Source organism: Tupaia chinensis, unplaced genomic scaffold (genome assembly GCF_000334495.1).
Source record: "Tupaia chinensis unplaced genomic scaffold, TupChi_1.0 Scaffold000306_1, whole genome shotgun sequence".
Lineage (NCBI taxonomy): Eukaryota > Metazoa > Chordata > Mammalia > Scandentia > Tupaiidae > Tupaia > Tupaia belangeri.
In genome coordinates this window covers 286,860-307,765 of record NW_006159796.1, presented here as the reverse complement: position 1 = coordinate 307,765, position 20,906 = coordinate 286,860, and the positions used below count along the sequence as shown (strand labels likewise).

Here is a 20,906-nt window from a genome sequence, read left to right as displayed (position 1 = left end):
AGACAGAGAGAGACAGAGAGACAGAAAGCGAGAAATCACCCCCCAGGGGGGATGGTCACGCCGCAATCCCTTCTCCTCCATTCTCCTCTCGGAATCTTGGGCACACACGCACACGTGCCCGGCGTGAGTTTTAAGCCACCGGGTCCAGGATGCAAACCGCGGTCGACTACGTGGGAGTCCAGCGACATAGCCATTATGCTAACTGCTGGTTCCCTCTACTGTGGTTTCTTAGTAGAACATCTTCATTTCTCTTATTCCCTGAAAGCACTAGCTCTCAGCTCCCATGGACGTTTCAATCTTCTGAATGCCTGCCTTTTTGCCTCTCCAGGATGACTTCTCAGAAGAACACCTTTATTTCTCTTATTCCCTGAAATCAATAAATCTCAGCCTCCATGCACACCAATATTCTTCTACTTACTTTTTTTTAAAAGAATATTTGTTCTTCTAATTCTATTAATTTGTATTATTTTTTTTCATTTGACCAGAGAGAGACAGAGGGAGAAAAAGGGAGAGAGAAAAGGAAAGACTCAAAGTCTTAGACTCAAACCATGGTCAGTCATCAGAGTTCAGTGCCTCAGTCACCACATCATCTGCTGGCCCCATATCTTATCTTTGTATGTATACTATAATTAATTGACCTCCTACACCATAATTCAAATGATTGACTGATGACATATTTTTGTTGTACAGTCCTGTTGTAGGTAAGACTAGCTTATGATTAAATGAATGTTGTTGGTTTATTATATTTTGATAGTAATTTCTGCTTTTTCAAATGCTATCACTATTTTCACTTTCTAAGATATAATTGGTAAATCATTAGTCATGTTCATTTTTCTATGAAAACTGAATGCCATCTCAAAACTTACTGAAAAATCAGCAGATGACATAGCACATAAATCACTGAACTCCCACATGGTTGATTGTGGTTTAAGTTTCAGGCCTAGTGACCTGAAAATCACACCAGAAAGGACCAGCAGTTAGCATAATGGTTATGTCTCTGGACTCCCATGTAGTCAACCATGGTTGGAGTCCCAGACCCGGCAGCTTAAACTCATGCCAGGCATGTGTGCATGCATAACCAAGATCCTGAGAGAATGGAGGAGAAGGGATTGTGGTGTGGCCATCCTCTTTGGGGGATGATTTCTCACTTTCTGTCTCTCTGTCTCTCTCTGTCTTTCTGGTGAGTGCATGTGCCCTATAGCAAAAACCTCTCCAAAAAAGACAAAGGAAAAAAAAATCACACCAGACACATTTTTATATATGTGATCTTATATATATATATATAAGATCACAGGAGGATTATGAAGGAGAAATGATTGTGTCATGGCTATTCTCCCTGAAGAATTATTTCTCACTTTTTTTTTCTCTCTCTGAATCTCTCTTTAGAAAGTTCACATGCTCTGAGGCAAAAATATCTACTAAAAAAATAAAAAAGAAAACCAAAATCTACTAGAGTTTTTTGTTTGTTTGTTTGTTTGTTTGTTTAAGCTGATATGTAACTGGCTATGTGAATATGTAAATACTGGGGAAATTCCTTCACTATTCAAAACCAAGCAGACTCACCTCGTGTATGTGTATGTGTGTGTGTGTGTGTATGTGTGTGTATTCATTAACCCATTAAAGGCAAGGGCTGAAGATAAGGTACTGATATCTACTTCATATGTTTTATCTTAACTATGCCAATCCAATTAGAATTCTCTGTATCTAAAACACTGCCTTTTACTTATTGGAAGACATTTTAGTGTGGTTTGTATATACTATCAAATAAAGAATATGTAACATTTTACATACCTTATAAATGATCTGTAAGATTAGATGATTTTGAAAATCAGTGTGTTGAAATTAAGGATCAAGTTAAATTTTCCCTTTGAATACTTTTTTTAATAATTATTTATTTAATTTTATTATTATTATTTTATTTTAAAAGTTGACCAGAGAGGGAAAGTGAGAAAAAAACCCACCAGGTCCAAGACCTGAGTTATAATCAGCTGTGTGGGGGTCCAGTGCCTTAACAATCATACTATATGCTTGCTCTTTAAATCTGTTATCTGTTACCTTAGTCAGACTAAGTTATATTTCATAATTATCTTCAGACAACTGTTCAAAATCACAAAAACCCCTTGAATTTCAACATATGTGTAATTGGTAATGGTGCTTATGCCAATTTATAGAAGGATTAAATTAAAGGAGATATTCTATAAGCATAGATTTGTAAAATCTGTCATCAAAGACTTAAAATAAGTAAAAGCCAAATGACAGATTTTAAAATAGTGAAGGAAGAAATAAAAAGAAGGAATAAAGAGAGAGAGAGAGAAAAAAGAAGAAAGAATGAGAAAGAAAAAGAAAGAGAAAAAGAAATAAAAGAGAAACAAAGGAAATATTTCAGGAGCCATGTCTAAACCTAGGAGACCATGTCAAGCCAGAGATGCCTTCCAGGGCTTCTTTTTTGAAGGAGAAGGAGACTTAGGGACTTGAGAGACCCACTCAATGATTGGAACACTTGTAAAATTATGACCAGCCTAGGCATTCTACCCATGCCTCCCTGACCTCCCAGGCCTTTGCTGATCTTTTGGTGTGGCAAACCCCACTCCTCCACAGCCACAGCAGGAGGAGGAACAGTGGTCATGCTCAAGGGGCTCTCAGGAACTTCATGTGCAGTCTTTGATAAAAGGCACTGCTCCAAACTATTGACTCAGAATGCAGGTAGTCAGGTTTTATGTTTTTATGTTTTGCTATAGGGTACATGCACTTCCCACTGGAGAGAGAGAATGAGAAAGCACCTGTTAAGGGATATGGACAAGCCACAATCTCTTCTTCTTTCTCTTTGTATAATTTTCAGTATCTATGCACACATGTGTGGTGTATTTTTTAAGCCATCCAGTCAGGGACTTGAACCATGCAGTTGACCATGTGAGATCTAGTACCCTCACCATGACACCTGCTAGCTCAGCATTGTTTTTGAAAAAATTGTTAAAAGTGACCAGCAGGTGGTATGGTGGTTAAGGCACTAGAATCCTGAATGACTGATTATGGTTTGAATTTTAGACACAGCAGCTTATAAATCACACTGGGCACTTTGTGTGTGTGTGTGTGTGTGTGTGTGTGTGTACATGTGTGTACCAAAGTCCTTAAAGGAGAATGGAGGAGAAGTAATTGTAGTATGACTAGTCCAATGGGGGGTGATTTTTCACTTCCTTCTCAATGTTTCTGTCTCTTTGGTGAGCACATGTATATTGTGACAAATATACCCCAAAATAAAAAACACAAGATTGCTTCAAAGTTTACTATTTTAATCAGTAAAAGAGCCCCAAAAAGGACTAGAGAGATCCATAGAGAAGCAGGCACTCTCCAAAGCATCTCAACACATTATCAGCAGCTAGTCTTCGAGTGAGAGTGGGAGGTGGCAGGGCTCTGGCTCTGGCTTTCACAGCTGACTGTTCAGTGCAACATCTCCAGTCATGAGCCAGTTTGGTACCCGGTTGGTGGGAGCCATGGTGACCCAGTCGCCACCGCCGAAAACTCGCAGCAATGGAAACCCCAACAAAATTGATATGTCTTTGGAGGATATCATCAAATTGAATTGAAAGGAAGGAAAGAAGCAGAATTTTCCAAGACTCAATAGAAGACTCCAGCAAAGTGGTGTCCAGCAATTCAGGATGAGAGTAAGGTGGGAAATCCAACAAAATTCTGGTTTTGGTAAGACTAATCTGAGCCACAGAGGAAGAGTAATGCCTGGAACGACATGTCCTTATGGAGTTATCACTGACCTTGTAACTAGGAAGGCAACTGGAATTCAAAAAGGAATTAGCCCTATGAATTGTCCACCTCTAAGTGACAAGAATGTAGAACAATATTTTCCAGTGTTAAAAAGGAAGGCAAACCTTCTGAGACAAAATGAAGTGCAAAGTAAGTCAATTGCAGTTCTTAAGAGACCTAACCAGTTAAATAGAAAAAATAACATTTCAGCTAATTTTTTCAGAAATGGAAATAAGTTAAGTCATCAGAAAGACACTCATCAGGCAACTTTTCTTTTCAGAAGAGACCTGAAGGTTCAGGCCCAGTTGAACACAGAACTGCTAGAAGATGTAGTATCAAAGAGAACTCTTTGATGGCAGACTTCCACCACAACTGGAGGAATTTTGACTGTATTCATTGATAATCCTGGAGGATTGCAATGTCCAGTAACTCAGAAACTGAGATTAACTTGTCCTGCTGTACCCTCATTCTTAACAAAATGGGAGAATTCTGATGTAAAGAAAGTTCCTAAAGGTGTCCCCCTACAATTTGATATCAACAGTGTTGGAAAACAGACAGGGATGACTTTGAATGAACAATTTGGGATCCTAAAAGACAAAGAGCCACTCTCACATTCAAGGAAGAAGTAATTTTGTAACAGTGGGATAGATCTCATTCATGTCAGGAGGACTTTTGATTGATGACTGTTGTAAAAAGTTGAATTGCTTGAACAGTTCATCACATAAATTCAAGAAACTTAAAAATATTCACAAGCCTAAATAACTCTTTATTTTTATTTTTCAAAAAATTTTTTGGACATCTGTTTAAAAAAAGAAACAAAAGACAAACAACAAACAAACAAACAAACAAAACCAACAAAAATCCCTAAGGAATAACAGGGAATATATCTATCTGTTCTTAAAGATTTCATGATTGGTCCAGACTAACAATTCTGTATTTGACTTCTTTGGTTCCTTATGCAGCACAAAGGCAGAAAGATAGAAATGGGTTATTTTTTTGATAGAGGATTTAGGATCTCATTGCCTTTGCCCAGTTTTTAGACATTTTCTTGGTAAATCTTGGTCTTCAGAAATGTGAGTAGGTCCCATTGTTGCTGTCACTTATTCTTTAATGGTGTGCTGTGATAAGTACAATTGCCTTTTCTTTATTAGAGATATTTAAGAAACCTTAGAATTCCAGTTTTGGGTTTTAAGACTTACGGGAATATCTGGAACTTGGTTCATTTTTTTCAGGTAGTGTTATGTTAACCTCCCCATCTCCAGTTGTAAATCTTTAGTGCTGAACTTTTAACAAAAAAAAAATGTGGCTCTAGGCATTAGTTCCAATTTAAAAATATTATTCAAAAGCTATAAGTGCATATGTACAAAGTTACCTGATAAGGCCTTGGAAGAGAAGGTGTAATATTAAATTCTTACAGTCTATGTTTAGTAAATGAAGAAAGCATGAAAGGAAGTAGCAAGTTGGAAGTTAAGTAGTCAAGGTGAAAAACTTTAAAACACAGGTCATAGGTATACTATTTGGATTTAGTGTAGTTATGAGTCTAGTGTCCACAAAAAATTCTTCAGATATATTCAAACAGTTATTAAAATGGATTGAGTCAGTTTAGATATTTTCATAGTAAAATAAATAGCCATATTAATTTTATCTAAAAACTTTCTTATTTAAAAACTTTAAAATTGGGACCAGCAAATGACATGGTGGTTAGGTTGCTGGATTCACATATTATCGACCATGGTTTGAGTCCCAGACATGGCGACTTGAAAATCATGCCAGTTGTATACAGGTGTCCAAAATCTTAAAAGAAGAATAAAGGAGAAGGGATTGTGGTGAGGTCACTTCCTCCCCCGCTTGGGAGGATGATTTCTCACTTTCTCTCTCTGACAAGTGCATGTGCCCTATGACAAAAAATTTTAAAAAATGTTTTATAAGTTTTTAGGCTTACTAAATAAATAATTTACAGTTCCAGAAACAAAAATATACTTGTATATGTCACAAAAAAGTGTGAAGTTACAGTTGGGTTACATTATAAACTTGTGTACCTTTTATTCTGATTTCTTATATGGTATAAATTTCAGGCATTTATGGGGAGAAAAGGGCTTTTTTCATATCCTCTAGAGGAGTGGGAAGAGTTAGTTTGTTGTGCCTAGGTAGTGCTAAGAGTGCTCAGATAGCTGTATACTATGAATTATGGTATAATGTTAAAAATGCAGAAAAATGTTCCAGCTATAAGTTACAAGTATGATTATTCTGAAGCTCAACCTTTTGGTTTGCTATAATGTTTAAACATTTAACTAGGTGTTTGTTTCTCTAGACTATATTATTGTTGACTTCTCCTATAAAACAGGACATTATGTTATAGCTCCTGCCTACCTTGAGTTGTGTTCTAGACTTCATTGTTGTCTCTATGCTCCTTAGGTTACTTACTAGTTTATGCTTGCTGTGGGAAGCTATTGATAACAATTTTATATGATACCAAAGAATTAAATCTGATCCTTAATATTTGATATTTTGCCAGTTCTTCTACTGATAAGGGATTTTTTGGAAGGCAGTCACAGAATTTGAAAATAAACTCTAGTCTCTCCTAGCTATTTGCTATCAGAGAGGCAAAGAATTCGTAAAACTTTTGCAAGTACAGATACTTACATTTGATCCCAGAATAAGACACTTTAGACTTGTTTAGGGTTGCTGGTAGCTAACTTTAAATAGAAGGAAAACAACTGAACACAAGTTTGCTATCTTTAGAACAGTGTGTAAAATTATGATATAATGATGTTTTCACTTTCCTTTTATTTTAAATATGATTGTACAAAGCTATTATTAATGCCAGCTTTGGTACACCTTAAAAATTACCCAAATATTGACATTAAGTGCATCATATAACAAGTGTCTTTGTTTGGTATATTAAACTTTTGTTCTCATGCAAAAACAAAAACAAAAAAACAAAAATCATTATATACCCCAGCCTCAACCAGCCCCACACTGTGGGTACAAGCATGCCCAGCACACTCAGAGAGGTCCTGAGATATAAAATCTAAACCTTCCCATGTAAGTTAACCTTGCAGTGTGTCATGTTTTCTCACTTCACATTTGTTCATTTTTGCCTCATATAAAATAGTTATTCTAAGTAGGGTAAAGTGAAACCTCATTTTAGTTTTGATTTATAATTTCTTTGTAATAAGTTATATTGAGAATTTTTTCACATACTTGACCATTATGTCTTCTTTAGAAATATTTATGCATGTCTTGTCCTCATTTTGCAGCCAAGATTTTGCTTTTGTTTTTGATTTTTAGCTTTTGGGTTTATTGACATTCTTATATACTCTGAATATTAATCTTTCATTAAAGGAATAAATTGAAAATACATTTACCCTTTCTTGAAGCAAGTCTATCCTCCCTGTTGATTTGCTATGCAGAATCGTTTTAGTTTGCTACAATATAGTTGTACTTTTTGCTTTTGTTGCCTATAATTTCCAGGTTATTTTTAAAAAATCTGTGCCCAGATCAATACCTGAGCCATTTTTCTTATTTTTTCTTCTGTATTTTGTGTCTTACAGTTAAGTTTGTAATCTGTTCTTACTAACAGGATACCACTATCTCCAACACCATTTGAAGTGTTCTTTCCTCAGTTTATATTCTTGACATCATTTTTGAATTTCAATGGCCAACATGTGTTGTAGTAGTTGAAAGCACTGGACTCCCAGATGGTAAACTGCAGTTTGAGTCCCAGACCTGTGGGCTTGCTTTCTCACTCTTCCTCACTCTGATCAAATTAAAATAAATAATAGTAATCAAAATAAATAAAGTTAAATAAAATAAGTCCTTCCTAGAGAAAAGAGGAGATAAACCAGATATAGAAATAAATTATTCTTGACTATACAAAAGTAAAAAGCTATCTAGGAGAACACAATTAATACAAAATAATTAATAAAAATTTGCCATTAATCAATACCCATAATATAAGAAATATCCATTAATCTAAAATACCAATCATAGTTGAATGTTTAACTGTTGACTATTAGATCCACACAATGATTGTTTAAGAAATGAATTTAAGAAGTCAGTCATTTATAGTTACTTTATAAGAATATAAAATCAGTACATTTTTGGTTCAAAATCATAAAATTGTGATACAGTTTTATGACATAAACCTTATATTTATTTTTAAATTTATTTGGGGAAAGGTTTTTGCTATAGGATGTGTGTGCTCTCCAGAAAGACAGAGAGATAGAAACCAAGAAATCACCCCCCAGAGGGGATAGCCATGCCGCAATCCCTTCTCCATTCTCCTCTTAGGATCTTGGGCATGCACGCACACATGCCCAGTGTGAGTTTAAGCCACCAGGTCCGTGACTCAAACTGTGGTCAACTACATGGGAGTCCAGCGACATACCCATTATGCCAACTACTGATCCCTATAAACCTTAGATTTTATTTGGAGTGTATTCTATTTTTTAAAGCTTTCCAGGAGTTCTTATCAGGTCTTATCAGAATAATATAGCACTTGGGGGCAAAGATGCACCCTAGAAGCCCAGCACTAGAGGCCAAGATGGAGAAAACCTCCACGGTCACCATGAACTTCCCCTTGGTGTTGTGATAAACGTGGATAAATGTGACCCAGACACTGCAGAACACCAGCATGCTGAATGTGAGGAACTTAGCTTCATTGAATGTGTCAGGCAGGTTCCTGGCCAGGAAAGCCAAAGTGAAGCTTCCCAGAGCCAAAAAGCCAAGGTAGCCCAAGACACAGTAGAAGGCAGTGACTGAGCCCTTGTTGCACAAAATAAGAAGAATTTTGAGTTCAGAATGTGAGTCTATGTCAATGAAAGGGGAAACAGTTCCCAGCCATATCCCACAGATAATTATTTGGAACAGGGAGCAAATGAGAATGACAGAGCTGGAAGCCCCTGAGAGCAGCAAGCACCTCACTGTTCTTCCAGGCTTCATGACCTTGAATGCCAGAATCACAGTAATGGTTTTGGCCAAAACAGTAGAAACAGCCACTGTGAACACAAGGCCAAATGTGACTTGTTGGAGGACACAGGTGGCTGCATTTGGATGGCCAATGAAGAGCAAGGAGCAGAGGAAGCATGGCAGGAGAGAGATGAGCAAAATAAAGCTGAGAACCTGGTGTTGGTCTTGACAATGGGAGTGTCTCGGTGCTTCACAAAGATCCCCAAAACTACAGCTGTGAGAAGAAAGAAGCACAGAGCTATGCAGGCTATGGCTGTCCCCAAAGCATCCTCAAAAGCCAAGAATGTCACAGACTTGGGAAGGCAGTGAGTTCTCTCACTGTTTGGATACTCTTGAACTGGGCACTGGACACACTCCTTTGCATCTGGTGACAAAACAAAGACCCAGCAATTCTATTTCACAAATTGATTGTCATGTTGAAGGAAATGGTCACTTTTGTGTACTTTCCCACAGATAAATCCCCTGAGGTAATACCAAGATATATCAAATTAAGAACTTATATTGATGACACTGGGAGAATTTTTTAGCTTCAGGTGGCTCAAAGTGACTTAAAACTGGATCTTAGCATATGAGAATCTTTTTGGCCCACCTTGGGACCCTGAATAATGCTATGAATGATGAGAATTTATATCAGATCTATACTCTTTACTGAGTTTTCCTTATGATAAAACTTATCTTTCCATAACTTATCATATTTGTGCATCACAACAGAAATTTATTTCTTATTAATATTCAAAGAAAAATAACTTTATCTTGTTCTGGAATAACCTATCTTCTATGTCTATCCTAATTTCTATTGACTTTTTTTGTATATAACATGTCACCTTATATTCAGACTTTTCTCATTGTACATTTTAATTTTTCTATCAATATTATCATAAACAGTCTTATGTAAATGTTGAAAACAGTATTAATTTTTTTATATAGAGGTTTTTGCCTTACAGCATGTGTGTTTGCCAGAGAGAGAGAGAAGGAGACAGACACAGTGAGAGAAAAAGTGAAAAATCACCCTCAGGGAGGATGGTCATTCTGCAATTTCATTTTCTCCATTCTCTTCTTGGGATCTTAGGCACACACACACACACACATACACACGCCCTGTGGTTTCAAGGCACCATGTGTAGAACTTAAACTGCAGTAATTCATTAGCAAGTCCAGCAATAAAACCACTATGAAAACTGCTGGTCTCAGAAAATTATTTTATTTTAATTTAAAACATTTCAATCTTGAATGGAATTTGAATGCTCCTATATAGGTATTATAATTATATGACAGAAGGATGGAGTGTTCTTTTTGAGATATTCATATACATCAGAAAGCACAGCTTGTAAATTTTTTTGAGACTGGTAATATTTTTGCCTTTATACATTATGTGGTCTCTGTTGCAAATACTCACTTCCATTGTTATGTAGCAGAAAATCTGCCACAGAGATAATGGAAATTAACAAGCATATCTGCATTTTGATTTTTTTTTTCAAAAATGGATAATGTGCCTAACACTTTCTCAAGTATTTATTTACTTTTGGTAATATTGAGGCAACAGTATTGTGCTGTATATGAAATCATGACACATTTCTTAATAGAAAAGTAAAAACTAAAAATACATTGTGACTCTTCCAACAACCTAATATCTTCTCAATGAATTACAGTGAGGGTCATCAGGTGTCATGGCAGTTAAGATCCTAGTGTGGAAAGATTATGGGAGGAGAGTTTGATGAAAGACATCAAGAAGAAAAAGAGAGGCAAGACATTTGTGGAAGTCATAAATGGATAATTATTTGTTGATAATGTAGGGTAGTCCTAACTGGACTGGTGAGAAATGTATTCATGTTGGAAAATTCACTTTACAAGCTAAGTGATGTATAGTAATTGAATGTATAAAAGAAATTAAAATAATAAAACAAAAAGATCCTAGATGCCAAAATGCTTACTGCAGTTTGAGTCTTGGACATGGTAACTTGCTTTCTCACTTTCCTTTTTTATTTATTTCTTTTTTGTCTCTCTCTGATGAGTGTGCATGACCTGTAGAAAATTTTAATAATAATAATAAATAAAATTATATAAATACTTCTTAGAAAAAAATGGAGTGATAATTAATCCCATTTTTTTCTTGCATTACCTATTCCTATTCCAAGAGTTAGCAGATAATCCAGACTTCTGTCTCAGAAATAGGTTTGGGACTCATATGAATGTGTTTGTTTTCTTCTGGGTCCCAAGCCCTTTCTTTCTCTATTCATTTTTTAAATAATTATTTAATTTTATTTATTATCATTTTAAAATTTTTCTCTAGGGTGTGTGTGTTCACCACATAGAAACAGAAACAGAGAGGAGGGGCAGTGGGAAAGAAAGTGGCTATTTCTGGGACTCAAAACATGGTCAGTCATGTAGGACTCCAGCACCTTACAAATCATGCCAGATACTGGCCCCTATTATTCTTTTATTCTAAAAAATACTTGACATAAAGCACATCCATTCACTAGAGAGAGACACCTAGAGAGCAAAAACTGGAGACAGCACCACCTTAGTACAATGGTCTTGCCATAATCCCTTCTGCATCATTTTTCTCTCTTATCATTATTTTGCACAATATACAAATTCCAGGTGTATTTTTCAAGTCATCTGGTTTAGGACTCAAGTCACAATTTGGGCCATGTGGGATTGAGCCACCTTAACCAACATGCCATTGGCTGTCTCCATACCTATACTTTTATTTTTATGTTTTGCACACTTATTCGGTTTTGCAATTCCTCCACAAAAAATAAATATTTTTTTCTTGGCATATTCTAACAGGAACATAAATATTTATTTTTATTACTGATGAAAATGAAATAAATTCCACTGTTAGAATGTCTGAAATTGCATAATACTTATGAAAAAATTCAAACCATATTCATTTCATATATATCAGAAAAATTAAAGCATGATTTCTTTTAATTTTTTATGTTTCATATTTGACAGTACTACATTTTATTTTGATAATTGTTTGATTTTATATTTTGCATGATGGCAAATTTTGAGGTACCCAAATGTGAAATTTATTAGAATATTGAGTCTTCAAACTTTAAAAATGTCTTTATTATTATGCATACATTAAATTACTATACATCATTTAGATTGTGAAGAGACTTTATTCAGCATGATATACACCTCAATCCAGCCCAGTGGAGACTACCATACACATCCAGACTACCATATACATCCTTGTCAACAGGTAATAAACTTTATCTGTGTCCCACAAGTGTCTTACCTCTCCATTTTCCCTCAAAATTTCCTACGCTCTTCCCTCCTGCAGTCTCTTTTGACTTTGTCTCTAGCATTCATTACAATTTTTAATACTTTATGTTCTCCAGTATTTCAGTCTCTACTATAGAGTGTGAATGGTCAGCATTTGTTAATTGGAGACATACAATGTCTCTTTCATAGTCTGACTTCCTTCACTCAGCAACAAATCTTCCGTATTCATCCACTTTCTATCAAATTCCAGGGCCTTGTTTTTTTGTTTTGTTTTGTTTTTGTTTTTGTTTTTTAATGGCTGAATAGAAGTCTGTGGAGGATAATCTTTAAACTATGTTTCTTTTTCTTCCTGCAATGTAATTCAAAGTGTGATATTCTAATATTAGTCAATTCTTTGTTCTTAATTGCAAAGGTGTTTGAGTATGGTTGAAAAAGTTTAAAACATTTTTATAATAATTTATTTGTAATTATGTTGTGCTTATCATATGTATATAAAAGTCAGATTCAAAGTTTAATGTACCTATAGGTAGCCTTGATGATGACCCATCTTTCATTTCATGACTAATGTGGTCCAGTGTAAGATCTAAGACTGACAGCATCTTATCCAGCACTAAACTGCATGGGTGTCTGTTGGAAATTATTTCAGAGTTGAGCCTAATAGAATGAGCATGGCCAGATAACAGCTTACACAAAATGAAGTATTAATAATGTTTATAAAATAAATATGTAAAAACAATGAATATGTGAATTAAGAACAGTTGTGCTCTATGAGTCATTTATTTTGTGTGTGTGCAAGAGAGAGAGAGAGAGAGGAGAGAGAGAGAGAGAGTTTTGCTATAGGGAGACTGCTCACCAGAGAGACAAAAAGTGAGAAATCTCCTCCCAGAGGAAATGGCCTTGCCACAGTCTCTTCTTTATCTTTCTGCTATAGAGACTTTGGGCATATATGCCCCCATGTTTTATTTCTAATAGTAACAATTTTATTTTTATTGAGCAATACTAGAAACTAAGAGTATAGTTATATATTTCATACTTGTTTGATTTGAAATGTCTGATTCTGGGCACAAGACACAAATAAAACAGCAAACAGGTCTTCCTTCTTGGAGAATTTTCTGGAATCCAGGAACACAGCTGTGACTACACACAGACTCAGGAGTCTGAGCAGAAAAGAGAATTTTTAGTCATAATCATGTATGCTATGAACTGAATGTCTCTATTTTTCTCCACTTCAGAGAAAACAATTGCCTTTAATAGTTCATCATTGTGATTCATTTAAATTCCCATCACATTGATATTACTTAGGCTTTCTTTGATTTTCCCCCCTTTTTTAGAGATAGAGATCTTCCTCATCTTCTCACAGTATCTGGTGCATGCGTGCACATGAACCCAGCGTGAGCTTCAAGACAGTGGGTCCAAGACTCAAACTAGAGTCAGTCATGTGGGAGTCCAGCATTGATCTTCTGACCCCTGTCGTATAAACTTCTGTCTCATCTAATTGCCTAACATTATAGTAGATGCTTTGAGATGTATAGTACAACAAAAAATGAAGTGCAAGAGGCTGTTAAGACACTGGATTCTCATATGGCTGACTACGATTTGACTCCTGAACTCACTGACTTGCTTTCACATACTGCCTCTCTGAATTCACATACTTCCTCTCAGAATTTTGGGCAACCACACACATGTGCTGGTTGGTTGAGGACAAGTCTGGTTCCAGGACTCAAGACCACAGCCAGCCATGTGGGAGTCCAGAGCCTTAAGCAGTTTGCTATCTACTGGACCCCCTTACATAAGCTTCTAATGAAGAACTAGTAATGCTTCCCCTTGTTCTTTCTGTATTACTACTATTTAAAAATTTTTAAAAAATTAATTTTATTTATTAATATTTTATCATTATTATTTTTAAATTATATTTTAAATTAAATTCCCTTTCTCTTAGAGAGACAGGGAAAGTGAGAAAGCAAGCAACCAGTTCAAGAACAAGAACTGTGGTCAACCATGTGGAAGTCCAGTGCTTTAACCAGCATGAAACCTGCCAGCTCCCTTTATGTATTATTTACTACATAATTCCAAGGTACCTAATTACCATATCCCACACATACTTTAAAAAGTCCCTTGTGTCATTTTTTTTCTTCAAAACAATCTCAAAGCAGGTTTTACAAGGTAATTATTCTGAAAAGCTCTTTTCCCAAGAATACTTATACCATGTCCACATATTTGGTTGGGTAGAAAATTTTTGGTTCTGGATTTTAAAATATCTAATAATGTGAAATGTAGGTACAAAATAAAAAGTTCACTTAAATTTTATGTTCCAGCAGATGAGAAAGTGGTTAATCCACTTCTGGGCTTCTGAGGCTGGTTAAGCAATGCTTTTCATATATTAACATGATACATGTGTGAAGCATGATTGTTATCTATATCTATATCTATATCTATATCTATATCTATATATCTATATCATCTATATCTATATATCTTTTTTTATAGTCTTTTGCTATAGGGTGCATGTTCTTGCCAGAAAGACAGAGACAGAGAGGAAGAAAGCGAGAAATCGTTCCCCAGGGGGATGACCAAGCCACAATCCCTTCTCCTCCATTCTCCTCTCAGGATCTTGGGCACACACACACACACACACACACATACACACGCCTGGTGTGAGTTTAAGCCACTGTGTCCAGGACTCATGCCACTACATGGGAGTACAGTGACATAGCCATTGTGCCAACTGTTGGTTTCTATAAATCTTTTTTTTAATTTTTAAATTTTTTTTAGAGTTTTTTTTTTCTATAGGGCACGTGCGCTCACCAGACAGACAGAGAGAGACATAGAGACAGAAAGCGAGAAATCACCCCCCAGAGGGGATGGTCATGATGCAATCCCTTCTCCTCCATTCTCTTGGGATCTTGGGCATGCACGCACATGTGCCTGGCATGAGTTTTAAGCCACCGGATCCAGGACACAAACCACGGTCGACTACGTGGGAGTCCAGTGACATAGCCATTACGCTAACTGCTGGTTCCCTATAAATCTTTTTAAAGAGATTTTTTCTGTAGCATATGCACTCTAGCTGGAGAGAGAGAGAATCAGAGACAGTGAGAAGGAAAGCGAAAAATTAGCCCATAGAGAGGATGACCACATCACAATCCATTCTTCCTCATCTTCTCACAGTATCTGGTGCATGCGTGCACATGAACCCAGCGTGAGCTTCAAGACAGTGGGTCCAAGACTCAAACTAGAGTCAGTCATGTGGGAGTCCAGCATTGATCTTCTGACCCCTGTTGTATAAACTTCTGTCTCATCTAATTGCCTAACATTATAGTAGATGCTTTGAGATGTATAGTACAACAAAAAATGAAGTGCAAGAGGCTGTTAAGGCACTGGGATTCTCATATGGCTGACTACGATTTGACTCCTGAACTCATTGACTTGCTTTCACATACTGCCTCTCTCTCTCTCTCTCCCTCTCTCTCTCTCTCACTATATATATATATATGTGTGTGTGTGTGTATATATATATATGTGTGTGTGTGTGTGTGTATATACATAGTCAAATTGAAGAATACTAATACTAAATAATACATTAAATAAATAATTATTAATAAAATAAGGATGGGAAGCAAAATGATAAGAGGAAATTTGAATGATACCTACAAAAACATGAATGGTATCTTAATCTGTAATCCCCTTGTGTTTACAGCATATCGATGTATAAAAACACTTTGTTGACAAATGATTAAGAGTTTCAGAATATATAGAGGAATTTTTTTAGACACACACACACACATATTACACACATATATACACATATATATGAAAGAGTCATGTGATCCATAAAGATAGATAGAAGACATTTCAGTCAATGATAAAAAGCATTTAAAACAGTGGTCTAATAAGATAATAGGTTAGGCCATATAAATTCCATGTGTAATGTGCAATATCTTTTAGGTTTATGTAAGTACAATCTATGATATTCACACACTGACAAAATTCCCCCCAAAAATGAATTTCTCAGTGACCAGCAAATGGTGCATTATTTATGTTGCTGGACACCCACATAGCTAAGTGCAGTTTAAGTCCCAGATCTGACAGCTTGAATCTCACTGGGTGAACGTGTGTGTGAACTCATAATTTTGAGAAGAGAATGGAGGAAAAGGAATTGTGGCATGGGCCATGATAACAGGGGGTGATTTCTAGCTTTCTGTCTCTCTGGAGAGGACACATGCCCTATAGCAAAAATCTAAAAATGAAAATTAAATTAAAAATGCATTTCTCTCAATATACAATGTTCAACTATGTAGACATATTCATCACCTCATTTATTTTAATTGGTCTGCTGCTTGTACAAACAAGAAAACAAATCACATTTTTCTATAGTAAGAATGTATGTAAGCAAAATCACATAGCATAAAATCAGGATGTAAAAGGCAGATTTAAAAAATAATTTGTATTTTCACTGAGACAAGAGTTTAATTCATTTTTCTTTACTTTTTTTTCGCATAGGCCATTTGTATTCACCAAAGAAAAATAGAAACAAAAAAGAATAAGTGATAAATTAATTCTCAGCAGGGAGGCCACACCACAATTGCTTTTCCTCCATTCTCCTCTCAGCATTTTGGGCATGCATGCACATACATTTACCAGGTGTAATTTTCAATATAATTTTCAAGTCACTGGATCCAGGACTCAAAATGTGGATGGCCATGTAAGAAGCCAGCTCCTTCAATACTGGCCACCTTTTATCCCCATAAAAAGCAAATTGAATGCTGAGTTGGTTTGTAAAGAGGGTGAAGAAGGTGAACATGAGGAAAGACATTAAGGAGAAAAATAGGCAAGACATTTATGGGACACAAAAATGGATTATTATCTGTTGATGATAACGTGTATAATATCCCAGACTGGACTGTTGTGAAATGTATTCATGTTGGAAAATTCACTTTATGAACTAAGTGAAATATAGTTATTGAATGTATAAAAGAAATTAAAAGAAAATATGTTTCATATATATACATATATATGCACATATTTATATATTTATATACACACATATACATACATATATACTAAATGCCTGCATTCTATAGTAGAAATTGAAGGGATGGAAAGTATGGTAGCAGTAAGGGCAACTGTAGATACAATAGCTAGTAAGGATAGGGATAATATGAGGGTGGGGTGGGTATTAGGTGAGTGGGAAAACAGAGAAAAAAATACATATAATTGAGACAAAAATAAAAAGCTATTTCATGATGATAAGGTATATGGTAATGTCTTTGTCTTGTCTGATATGCACTGTACTCATGCTAGGAAAAGCCATGTTGTACACTGTAAGCATTATAGTAATTAAAAGTAAATAAAAACAAGAAATCCGAAAACAAAAACGAAAAAGGCACAAAAAGATAGGCACACAATTTCATTTCAGGATTCTTCAGCTACATATGTATATATTTAATATTGAAATGATATTATACCTTTTTGAAACTAACAGGCCAGCTTATCATTTCTTCATTGATGGTGAAGATTTGATCATGGATGTTTCTGTAGAAAAAATCTCCTGCTTTAACCAACAGCCAACTGTGGTTAGGAAATCTCACAAGGTTGTGGATATCATACTGTATCATATTTCTTTTTTTATCGAGGAGCATGTTGTACCCAATGCTGTTTGACAGTGGGCTTTTCCTTAGAAATGGATGAAGCTGTATTAAAAGCAGGATTTACAAATTAGGACTGCATATTATGTAGAGGTGAACAGTCCATATCTATCAAGTAATTCCTCTTTTTTTCACATCTCTACCCTTTTTTGTAGGGGCTCAGTGTGGTTTGAGTGGTCACCAATTCTGGGGTCATCTGAGATGCACTCTCTTTTTTCTTTTTTCTTTCTAAAAACAATAAAGGAGTGGTTGCAGCTCAAAAAAAAAAAAAAAAAAAAAAAAAAAAAAAAAAAAAAAAAAAAAAACTAGGATGTTTCCCAGAGAGTGCATTGTACATAGACTTTCATAAAACTCAGACTAATAAAATCTGGCTTAGACTGATTAGAGGCTAAACGTGGTCATTTATAAAGAGCACACTTGGAATCAGCCACTGAGTGATGTGATTAAGATGGCTGAATCACACATCACTAACCCAACATCTTGAGTCCTGTACCTTCAGCTTACAAAACACACTGAATGGGGTCAGCAGGTGTCATGGTGGTTAAGGCCCTGGACTCCCACATGGCTAATTGTGGTTCAAGTTCTGTACTTGATGGTTTGCTTTCTCAGTTTCCATTTCTCTTTCTCTCTGATCAAATTTTAAAGCTAATAATAATAAGTAAAATAATTATTTAGGAACAAACAAAACACTGGGCATATGTGTGTTTTTGCATCAAATTCCAGATAAAAACAGAGATGGAGAAAGGACTCTATCATGACTATTCTCCATGGGCAGTGATTTCTCACTTCTCTGTGCTTTTCCCTAGTAAATGCACATGTAGGAAAAAAAGGAAGAATTATTTATTTAATTTTACTTATTATTGCTTTTTTATTTTTTTCCAGAGAGAAATAGAGAGACTGAGAAAGCAAGCTACCAGGTTCAGGATTTGAGCCACAATCAGCTATGTGGGAGTTCAGCACTGTGGCCACTATGCCACCTGCTGGTACCTTGTAGGAAAGAAAATTTAAAAAGCACTAAATGTAGAGGCTGCCTGTGGCTGTAGGGTCTGAAGGCTGGGACCCATGGTTCGTCCACTCCTCCACTTGCCTTTGGACATTGGATTTGTGTCTTGGGACTTTAAGATAAATTTGCACCTTTCCCCACCCCATCCAGACTCCAGTGCAAGAGAGCAGCCTTGCTGGAAACCAGGTTGCCTGTTGCTGCAGGGCATGAATGCTTGGACCCATGGCTCATCTCCTCCTCAACTCGCCTTTGGACTCTCAGGACTTCCGTGTGTTGGATAGCGCACAGCACACATTGTCTGCCATGAGATCTTCTCTTTGCTTCTGAGGTGAAGCTCAGTTCAAGGTGCACCTGTTCTTTAGAAACAGGGAGGACTTTGGGTCACCCAGAACCAGTGGCAACAATGCAGGGTGCTGGGGAACACAGGGAGGCAGACATAAAAGAGATCACCAATTTCTTACTCCTACATACATTTAAATGTTTAGGAATAACTTGAATAGAATAGTATAGGAAGGTACATATAGATCACCAGATGATTAGCAACAATTGCAGAGGCACAAGAAATATGACCAATCAACAAAAATGTCTCTTCTCCAGCTGAAACCATTAGTTCCACATCACCCACAGACAACACAATGGAAGCGGTGGACATGTCAGATAAACAATTCAGAATATTTGTAGTGACCAAACTAACTGAGATGCAACAAAAAAGAGACAACAAGCTCCAGGAGATAAAGAAGTCCTTTCACAATTTAAAAGAAGAAATAGACACCTTAAAAAAGAAACAAAGTAATGGTTATTATCAATTAAAGATAGCTATAGTATTTTTTATTTTTTATTTTGCTTTTTTTATACATTCAATCACATTATTTAGCTTACAGAGTGAACACTTTAATATGTGAACATTTCTCATAGTATTGTTAACTGAACTGGTGAAAAATGTACCCATGTTAAAATATTCACTTTGCAAGCTAAGTAACATGTGCTTGAATGTATAAAAGAAATTGAAATAAAAAAATTTAAAAGAAAATGAAAAGAATCAAACAGAATTTTTAGGGTTAAAAAAATGCGATACAGAAAATAAAAACCTCCCTCAAGTATTAAAAGTAGATTAGATCACGCAAAAAATTGAACATCAAGTGTTGAAGATAAAAACCTCTGACATCAAAAAAAGTATCAAAGAGATTTATAAAACAACCAAGGAAAATGAGGATAATATAAAAGAAATACTGAATACCACCAAGCATTCCAAAATCTGGGTAATTGATATCCCAGAAGACAAATAATATAATAAGGACATGGATAATTTATTTCATAAGATTCTGGATGAAATTTTTTCAAACCTAGAGATGCATTCAAATATCCAGACCCAAGAAATACATAGGACCCAAAACAAATCAACCCAAGAAGATACTCTACAAGGCACATCATAACCAGATTTGCCAAAACCACAGACAAAGACATGATACTAAAATTGGCAAGAGGGTAGTGACAGGTTGCCTACAAAGATCATCCCATCAGACTAACATCAGACTTCTCATTGGAACAATGCAGTCAAGAAAAGAATGGGGAAATATAGTCAAAGTGTTACATGAAAAACAATTTCAAACAAGAATACTAAACCTGGCAACATTATCCTTCAGAAGGGAAAATAATTTTTAAAAAATTATCAGATAAACAAACCCTGAAAGAATTTATCAGCTTCAGGCCATCTCTTCAAGAGTTTCTGAAGGGAGTGCTATACCAGAAAAACTAAAAAGTCCGGTGGACTGTTATAAGAAAACAAACAAACAAAGAAAACCCAAGAAAATGGCTCACTTAATGATAGGAACATGTTCATAAATAATGATAATAGCATTGAATGCTAACGAATTAAATTCTCCAATTAAGAGACACAGACTGGCTGAATAGATAAAAATATGAAAACCTATCTGTTGCATACAAGAAACATACCTTATGGATAAGGACATACATAGACTAAAAGTGAAGGACTGAAAAAAGATATTCCATGTAAATGGAAATCAAAAAAGGGCTGGAATTGTGATACTGATTTCAGACAAAATAGACTTCAAGACAAAGACTGTAAGAAGAGATAAAGAAAGTCATTAAATAATAGTAAATAGGCTAATTCAGTAAGAAGACATAACACTTATAATTATCTATGCACTCAATTTAGGAGCACCTAAACACGTGAAGGAAAGACTGCTAGAGCTAAAAAGACAAACAAACAAACAAACAAAAAACAAAAAACAAACAAACAAACAAAAAACATACGGTGCAACACTATAATTTTGGAG

General features: G+C 35.6%; 1 protein-coding gene and 1 pseudogene across 1 annotated transcript in view; both read left to right on the top strand.

Moving 5' to 3' along the window:
* The window catches only part of LOC102480402 (vomeronasal type-2 receptor 116), a 112,827-nt gene that overhangs the window by 35,543 nt on the left and 56,378 nt on the right, over positions 1 to 20,906 (top strand).
* Positions 3,459 to 4,404, top strand: LOC102478302 (UAP56-interacting factor pseudogene; annotated as a pseudogene).